Source organism: Parus major, chromosome 2 (assembly GCF_001522545.3).
Source record: "Parus major isolate Abel chromosome 2, Parus_major1.1, whole genome shotgun sequence".
Taxonomy (NCBI): Eukaryota; Metazoa; Chordata; class Aves; order Passeriformes; family Paridae; genus Parus; species Parus major.
In genome coordinates this window covers 93,953,076-93,962,610 of record NC_031769.1, presented here as the reverse complement: position 1 = coordinate 93,962,610, position 9,535 = coordinate 93,953,076, and the positions used below count along the sequence as shown (strand labels likewise).

The 9,535-nt window shown below is 38.9% G+C and overlaps 1 long non-coding RNA gene across 1 annotated transcript; it reads right to left on the bottom strand.

The window, feature by feature from the left end:
• Positions 1–2,279: 2,279 nt before the first annotated feature.
• Positions 2,280–4,137, bottom strand: LOC107198387. The gene is made up of 3 exons (XR_001518935.2): positions 3,950–4,137; positions 3,245–3,361; positions 2,280–3,124 (listed from the first exon to the last, which is right to left on the bottom strand). It is a non-coding gene; the product is annotated as an uncharacterized LOC107198387 (long non-coding RNA).
• Positions 4,138–9,535: the final 5,398 nt, after the last annotated feature.

The following is a 9,535-nucleotide window of genomic DNA, read 5'->3' as shown; positions in this document are numbered from 1 at the left end:
TCAAGGGATGTGTTGCAGGAAGACTACAGATGTCAGTAGCAATGAAAAAGCAACAGAAATTGCATTAGTGCTCTTAAGATGTCACAGGATAACACATATTTTAGCCTTTACTCACTACATCAGATCTTGAAGTCCTCAAGTTTCTCAGCTATTGATCTGGGAAAATAAAATTAAAACCACTAGAAACAAACCCTCTCTTCCCCAAAAAACAAACAACCAAGCCCAAACCCTAACACAAAATAACACTCCAACACCTACCTTAAATTTCCTGTAGGATGAACAGTTCATGTTATGTTCATCAGAAACTGATATCATTATTCCTTCCTCCTCTACCTACCCAATAAAAACTGCAAGTTATGGACCGAGCTGCCTTTGTTCCCTATTTTTTACTGGTTTATTCAGATTCTGTCACATTTGTTCTTTCTGTCACACTTCAGAAGGGTTTGACACATATTTGGAATTTCCTGTGTGTATTTTGTCTTCCCACTTGGATATTTCTACTCCATATATTACATGTGTTCAACACATCTCATGTATCTGAGACACGATGGTATCACTGTTCACTGTGAAAATATAAATGTGTACCAATTTCCAGCCAAGAAATCCCAAAGAACAAGATGCCATGGTGGGGAATTAGGAATGGGCTGATATTTTTCTTGCTACAGAGCACCATATTTACAGAGCAACACATTACACTTTATCTCAAAATAACACCAGCAGAGAACTGAACAATTTGTGCCAAGCAATTCTCCAGCTGAGCAGAGTTGGAGAGAGTGAAGACAACCATGCAAATCTCTACCCAGAAAGCCTTCAGAGAGGAGCACAGGCATGGGTTGCAGTGATTGCTAAGGCTCCAAGTAGCAAGGCGTAACAAGGCGAGTGAAACAGAGAGGGTGGAAAGCAAGCACGTAACAAGGTCAGTTCAGTAATGTTCAAGAGTAGTCTGTGTCCATATGTATGAGTTTGTCTATACATTGTGTATGATCCTCTCTGTGGTGGAAAAAGTAATAACTCCAGCAGCCCTAGGGAAGATCGGTCGAACAGTAAGGGGCAGACAATCACTTTTCCCCACTATAGATGGCACGTCAGCTTGAAGGAAGGCAATATTTTTGTCATTACCTCTGCAGAATCCAAATTTTCCTCTGACTCTTTGTATGGTCAGCAATTGCCTTAACGTCAGTGCTCAAAGAGTAGAAGAGAAGGTGTAGAACTGTTGAAAATACATGAGCCAGAGACAGGGACCAAATGAATGAGTGCTATGTATAAGGCATGAGATTTGACAGATCTGTAGACACTGCTTCTAAATGATTCACAACCCTAAGAGAACCAAACTGACAACTTCAGCAATCTTCCTGAGAAATACTACTTTTGTCAGCCAAATTTCAAGAATTTCTAAAGCCTTCCTAAAGAAAATGAGTAGAGTTCCTCGAGACCAAGCAATAGTAAGAGCAACACAAGTAGCACTTTAGGAATAAAGAGGTAAAAAAAAAAGTAAAACCTTAAACATGACAGATTTAAGTCCACTTAGCCAATAACCGGAGGGCAATAATAAACATAAACAGAAAAACATAAATAAAAAAAGTTCCATCCCTATGGCTCTTTGGGTTTAGGCTTAATAAAACTGAGATGACAGCAGAACTGGAATAGTCACTCGTTGCTAAAGGCAAAGTTATGCATGTTAAAACAACAGTCAAAATGCCATCACCTAAAACGTGTCACAAACAATGTTCCTCAGCAACTGGTTTTATAATCCACTCTACTGGAAGGAGCTTCTCTGAGTGCAGCAATGCATAAAACATCTCCTAAATTCTGATCTAGCATGACAGCTTTGTTACCACAGGCAGTATTTGTTTGCATATGAGGGTAAGTGCAGTAGATACTGAAAGCACGTGGTTCTTTAGATACCTGCTTTTGAAAGAGTGTCTCAGTCAGTTGTTGTCTCAAGGCAGAAAGGCTCATGAATATATTTTGCCAAGACTAATAAAAGAAAAAAAGGGAAAATGTCTTTTATTCCATGTTTAACTACTGTTACCTTTCCCTAAAACAGAATATTAACACGTAAGAGTCCCAGTTAATCTTGTGTTTAGAAATGTGCGTGGAAATATGCATGCCTGTGAATTCCAGGTTTCCTCTCCTTCCTTCACAAACAGAAACCAAGCCTTAATTCAGCATTGGATTTGATAAATTAATATGCATTATTTATATTTGCTATTCCTGGGAATCAATACATCACTCCTTCAGCCAAACAAACATCCAAATCACTTTTCAGTGTAACCTTCCTGTAGTGATTCAGCTGAGAACACAGATGCATTTAAATTTAAGGGACTTCTTAGATAAACACTTGCTTGAGGACCTATGCAGAGAGCTGGGGAAATTACACTAATTGCACTCACAGCAACCACTTCTGCCCATCTTCAAAGTTTACTTTACTCAAAACAGTCAAATATTCCAAATTTTAGTGAAGAAAAGAGAAAACAAGGCAAGTGAATAATAAGAGTTCCTAGAGCATAACTAAACCCATAATATCTCAGAGTCTTTCCCTCTGGAGAAGCAAATGTTCATCCAGCTGGTGGCTTTCCCTTCACTCCAGTAACCACCATTCGCAGCTTGACACAAAAGTGTTCTAAAGATAGCAAGGCCTGATTTCAGTGGCACTGATTTGTTGGTGTAACTCACCTCAGCCACTTGCCCATCAGTTTGTAAGCCATCCTCATGCCACCATTGTCATTCTGCCAGTTACGCACTGCATCCAAAGCTTCTCCAAACCTCCCACAGTCCCACTTGAATTTCTTCTCTCTTTTCTAGAGCGTTTCCTTTCCATGTTTAGATGAGTGGCCTACAATTTTTCTTTTTTTTATTTTTTGCTAGAAATGCATCTTAAATATGTCACCACATCTTGAGCAATGCAATAACGTTGCAGATCTGTTTGTTAATCCTTTCACTGCATCTCTTCCTCTCCCCCACGTACATCAGCGGTATTTTCCATCACCACTCCTCTTCCAGTCTCCTTGGGAGGGCTGAAGATGGATTTTGCTTTTTGAGTTATCAGCTTGATTCCAAGACTTTCAGCCACTGCTCTTAAAACATTTATCCTTCCTTTTGTTGCCCTGGGCTGACCAATGTGCTGCACAGAAAGCATCTGGTTCAATGATCCATACACATTTGCACTCCCACCCAGATTCCTAAATATTTTTTCAAAAACAAGATGACTATTTTTACAAGGTATGAATGGAGTAGTCCTTACCTGTCCCATGATACACTCGGAATTATCTTCCTTAATCCATTAAGTCTTCTTTCACCCATTTTCACATTTGTCAAAATAAAATAGTTATAAGAAAGTGTCTTCAAGGATTCAGGTAACCTGTTTGATTTGATAACTCGTTAAAACACTGACATCTGTTTCTATTACTAGTATGACAATTCCTGTTTTATTGAGGGAACAAATATAATTCTTTAAAGTCCTATTGCAAAAGGCAACAAAGTTTTGAAAGGTAAAGAAGCAGCACTGTACAGCCTATAAAAACATTTAGAAGTGGTATAATGTGTTCTTTTGCATAATAGAATTCCTGTTCAGTATTAGGAAAAAAAGAACTATTTCTGTAAACTTTTAAATTTTTCATTCATCAGTATTTTCCAATTATCACATAAACAGGCTAACAAGATTTCTAATTGAGAAAATTGTGTATTAATTACCATTAATTACACACTTCCAAGGCAAAAGTAAATATTTTGGCTTAAGTTCCTGAAGCAAGGCAATGGGATAGAGTAAACACTGGAGAAAAAATAGACAAAACCAAAAACTTAAGCCAAAAAAGAAGGGTTTGAGAGGGGGGAAAAAGAGTAAGATCATTGCTACCTAAACTGCCAAAAAAAACAAGCCAACTTTTGCAGTTGTTGATCCTGCAATGATATGGAATAGCCAGTTTGGTAAACATTAGTTGATATTTACCATCAGAGTCTCAGAGGAAAAATCTCCATGGATATTTGAACCTCCTGTTGTTTCTCTTAAACTTGTCAGTGAAGGAAGATCTCACGTTTTTAGCCACCATCAACACAAAAAGATAAAACTGAATACATCCAACTCGCTTCTAGCAAATGCAATCTTGAGAACAAATGTTCCTTTTCCATAAATGCACATTTATCCCTGGTGACAGCAATGAAAAAAAAAACAAAACAAACATTTGAGCATACGTAGGTAAGCAAGAACAAATTGTTTAGTAAGCAAACTTAAGTTACCTAATATGCAAAATTGCCTATCTGAATCACATAAAAAAGTCATTTAAAAACTAACAATGCAAAATATGGCTAGGTTTCCCCATTGAAGCACAAACAGGGGCACTGGCTAATTGTGCATATACACATTTATCTTTGCATGTGGAAGTTTGTTGAGAGTTTTCTTTTTCTGCAATAAATTTAAACATGTTACACAATACTCAGCCATGACATAACTGGTAACAAGGACTACAGTAGAACTGTACCTTGTACACTGAACTTAAGAGTAACACAAGATAGCTATTTGGTAAGATGAATATGATATAGCAAAAATTGTCCCTTTTTTACAGCTATGTAAAAAAAGCAAACAGATTTCCTAATAAATAAATTATTTACTGATGGTGGTGGAGAAGAGTGTTGACTTAAAGAACAACATCACTAACAACAGTCATTCCTTTTTCTTAGACAATGACAGAATTTTAAACTCCTAGTATTGCAAAAAGTCCGGAAAGCAAACCTGTTCCCAAAATTATTTCTTTCAAATAGAAAATCGTTCCACTAGTCAAACCTGATAAAAATGTAAATTTAAAAATTTGAGATGTACATGTTTCAATATACATGTATATTTACATAATATGTACATGTTAATGCTTTTATTTATTTTTTTTTAACATATGGACATAAACATTCATTTTGTTACAAAAATGCAAGACAAAATAAGGACTGTTTCACACTTCCTCAGCTGGAGAACTACAATCAAAATACAAGTACATATCAGTGAAAGGTTGACACGTTTCCCATCTAGTTCAATTTAGACAAACTTTTTCCACAAAGCTCTGTCCACCACCTTATTCTTTCATTTTTCACCCCCACATATAAACCAACATCCTTAGTTAGGTCCTGTCCGATTTCCTAAGCCAGTGGCCTGGAACTGGGGAGCTGGATCTTTACATCTATAAAAACTTTCTAACAAATAAGTAAATAAAGTAATAGTAACTCATTAGTTGAGTTAATCCCACACCTTATAGAAATCTGTTAGAAGAACCCTATAAATTATGATGCTATGTAAATTAATACATATCATCCTGGGCTTAATCCTTGTCAGCTGAGAAACAGGAATATGGGCCCTAGAGCTTGAAACACGATTTCATTCAGGACTAAATGCTCTTCACAGCTCTCTAGAAGGATTTAATCTGAGAGGCATGTCCAATGGGTGTTCCATGCACACTTCAAGAATTAAGCATTTTCAAACATTACAGACACAAATGCTTCTGTTTCGCAGTGGAGTACTTCATTTATCCTATAGCCCAGCGGCTAAAACACTTTTTCAGGAAAGCACTGAGCAAGGTTGTCTCTTCAGCCTGAGGAGGCTGAAATATACATACTTCCCTGCAGAAAGTACATCCCTGGCATACACAGGGTGCCTGGTGTGACATAATTCACCTTCCCGCTAAAGCCACACCATAGAGGAAAAAAATTATTTGTGATTTACTGGACCAGAAAGAGGACTGATTCATTGCATAGCTGTGACCCTCTCCCCTGGGAATAAAGTTGTTCTCTTGGGAGAATACCTTTACCCCTTCACCCAGGCTTTCTGCAGAATCTCATTCAATTGAACGAGCACATGATAGTCTGCTGTCAACATATACTTGATCTTACTGAGGTCTGCATAAGGCCAAGAGCTAACTAAGCTTGCCAGTCAAAAATATAAGCTGAGTCTGTGATACTACAGTTGACAATACTTTTACAAGAAAAAAAATGACGGATTCATAAGGTGATACTGACCACTGAGCAGTAAATGTAAGAGTCCTCACTAGTCTCATTCTAAAATCACAGTGCTTGTGGCAGATTGACCACAGATGGGGGGTAAATCACTTAGCCCCCAAGCAGAACAGGGGAGAAAATTGTAAGGGCAAAAAGTACATAAAGGATCAAGACACAGACAGTTCAATAAGTGATGAAAAAGAAAGGAAGGAAACCTCTCGCCACCAATGGACTTATGCCCAGAAAGGGTGATGCCCCAGCAACAGCTATCCTGGAAAAAAAAACTCTCCCCCTCTTCCCACACCCCCCACACAAAAACATGCCTTTTATTGCTAAGCATAGCATCATATGCTGAGACATCCTTTTGGTCAATTAGGGTCAGCTGCCCCAGCTCCATCCCCTCCTAGAATCTTGCCCATCCCCAGAGCTCTCACTGAGAAGTGAGAGAGAAAGCCTTGATGCTGTGCAAGGACTGTTCATTAAGAGCAAAAACATTGGTGTGCTACCAACATTGGCTTGGTCACCAGCCTAAAATACAGCACTGCGTGGACTGCCATGAAGAAAATCAGCCAGATTTTCCACCCTCAGCTGAATCCAGTACATGCTGAATCAGCTCAGACTGCCTTCACACTCCTTGTCACTTCCAGGCCCCTACATTTGTCTTCTTTCACTGAACTAAAAGTGCAAACAAAAGAAACACCTTAGCATCCTCAGCTCAGGAAACAGAGTTTTCTCTCCCACTCATAAAGACTTGGATGTTTAGGAGCTGGCTTGAGATACTGAGTCCAGCTGCTATAAATCAATATTTCCTTTTAGTCATTTCCCCTGTTATTCAGCCGGGACCCATGGGAGCACAGGGATGCCATGAGATGAGAAACAATACCATGTGGAAAAGCTGAAGGTGTATTAGCCACACCTGCTGCTATCACTGCAGCACATGGAGAGCAGATGAGCTCAATTCTTCATTTTTCATATGGGTATAAATAGTCCATTTGTGGAAAAAAAATGCACCATCTCTGAACAGAAGACTAATATGTTATAGGAAGGCTATATTTTATAGGTGGGACAAAGAAATGTCTTATTTTGATCTAAATGAATACCTATAGAAAATTCACTTATCTCCAAACTTTGAGAGTATTTACAGCTGGAGACCAACACTGCACCTTCCAACATCCAACTCACTTTTAGGGTGCTCCAAGACTTTGGTAAGTGGATCCTACATCTGCAAAACATTACAGGTCATTCACACCATTACAAAATGTTCGACAACAGTTGCAGCTGAACAGCAGTGACTCAAATCTGTCAGCACAGGCTGCACAACAAATGCTCAGCCCAGTTCCTTCAGTGGCATTTTGGCACTGCCACCAGGCTGACAGCTGCTCTGGCTGGTGGTTTGCAGCACATAAGGAAGCCTTGCGTGGGATCAGCACAACCCAAGGGGAGCAGGGGCAGCCCTCCTTCCTGGAGGAGGAGGGAGGAGAGAGCATTGTCACACTTCTGGATCTCAGATGATCTCCACTTGCTTCACCAGACCTAAGGGGTTTTTAATACCAGAGGGAAAGGCACTCCAGCCTGTGACACAGTTATGTACAGTGGTGACTTCCCATGGCTACAGCCAGCCACAGACAGGCATGGCACAGATCTGCTGTTTGCTTGTCATTCCCGGGCAGGCTATGTCTGGATTAGATCTACAAGGGTATTCTAATTCCATAAATAATAAACCTGCTTTCACCCCTTGCCAAAGAGAAGAGCCAGGAGGACTGCAGTTAGCATTAATTCTGGCACACATCTGCAGAAGGGACTTCTTTCAACCTAGAAATCTTTCCTGCATTTCAGTATCTTTTTATAGAAGACATGACATAGACTGCAACCCACATGATGCTACTGTGCTATTCAAGTGAATTTGAATTTTTCAAGTAGGATTTCCTGCCACATGCCAACACGTATTTCAAGATGTATTGAGATGTTCCCATCATTCCTTGTTGCTGCCATCAGTAAAACCAAATTTTTATTGGAAAAAATTTCTGTCTATATTATAGAGCATATTGATTAAATACATGATTAGAAAATTAAATGGGCAGTGAAAAATATAGATGGCACTTTTCTAGAATGAAATGTTTTCAAAAAGCATTATTCTATGCTGATTTAACTCAGTTACAAAGACAAAAATTTCCAAATTTACTTGATTGATACCTCCTGAGCTATGTTAATAAAGACATTTTTTCATCATTACTTATTGGATGCATCTACGAACATAAGGTAGGATGCACAAAACACTCTCTGTGAGATGATACACTCCCAGCTGAGTGATGTTTTATTAAAAACTCCAATTAAAAAGTCCAATATTTTTCCAACTACAGAAGCAAGCTGGGTTTCTTGAGCACAGGAATGTTATATACTACGGCCTAGATCCGCTCCCCACACACACACACACTTCTGTTGGATTTCTGTACCAGGTGCCCAAACCTCTGTTGTACCCTATAAAAAGTGAAGAGCAGCTGTCTGCATGTAGCACAGAGGAGGAGAGGAGACACAGGCGTGGTGCCCAGCCTGCAGAGGTGTTTGTGAGGAAAGCACACAGTTCCTTTTACGCTTCTCGCCCCAAAGCATGAGGCAGAGCTGACTGAGCAACCACCATCCCTAGGGCCTGATTGTCCACTCCATTTCACTTGTCATGGTTGTGCAGTGGAAATCAATGAAGTTATACAGCCAGAAAATTGGTGAAACAGAGACTGGCTCTCACCCCCTGAAGGGGTTTCAGCTGACTGGTGGGAGAAACAGACCTTGTACATACATTTGTCAATCTGGTCCCATTTATGTCAATTAAAAGTATTGCTTTTAACTTCAAGGGAGTCTAGTCACATTTGTGTACTGTCCAGAACGTGCTCTGGAGACTTTTCAAGAGAAAGGCCTTTTTTCAGGTAGAGGTTAAAAACTTGTAGACACTAATGATGAAGGGTATATTTAAATAAATGAATGGTATATTTAAATAAAGTTAGCAATATTCTTGAAATTTCAAGATGCAAGGTATTCAAGTGTTCAGTGCAAAACAGCAGATTTCTGATCAAAAACATTTCTTGAATGGCTGTCATTAATCCTCTAGGTCTCACAGAAATAAAAATAAGACCTTTAATCTAGGGTTGATAAGTTATACAGGGTAAAACTTAATACAAGTTGTGTGCAAATTTACACATTCTCTTTTAGAAAAATCCATAAATTCACATGAAACAGAAGATGTCATGCAGTGAACTGCAATTTAACAGCAGGGAGTAGGACCCAATGAAATTATGGCTACTGACCCATACAGTGACCTTTGCGTGCAGTCTCACCAAACAATCACTGCTGATGTATGTTACATAAAGGACAGAATAATAGCAGGACATACTCTAGGCAAGATAGTAACCTCTCCCTCCACTTGAAGTTTTTTCCAAGTTTTTCACACTGATGCAATCATAAAGTTAATAAACTGTGGACTTTTTTTTTTTTCTCATGCAAAATCAGGAATGCCTATAACTTAAATAAAGAAAGTGAAAATGAACACTATTTTTTTCTTCTTGAC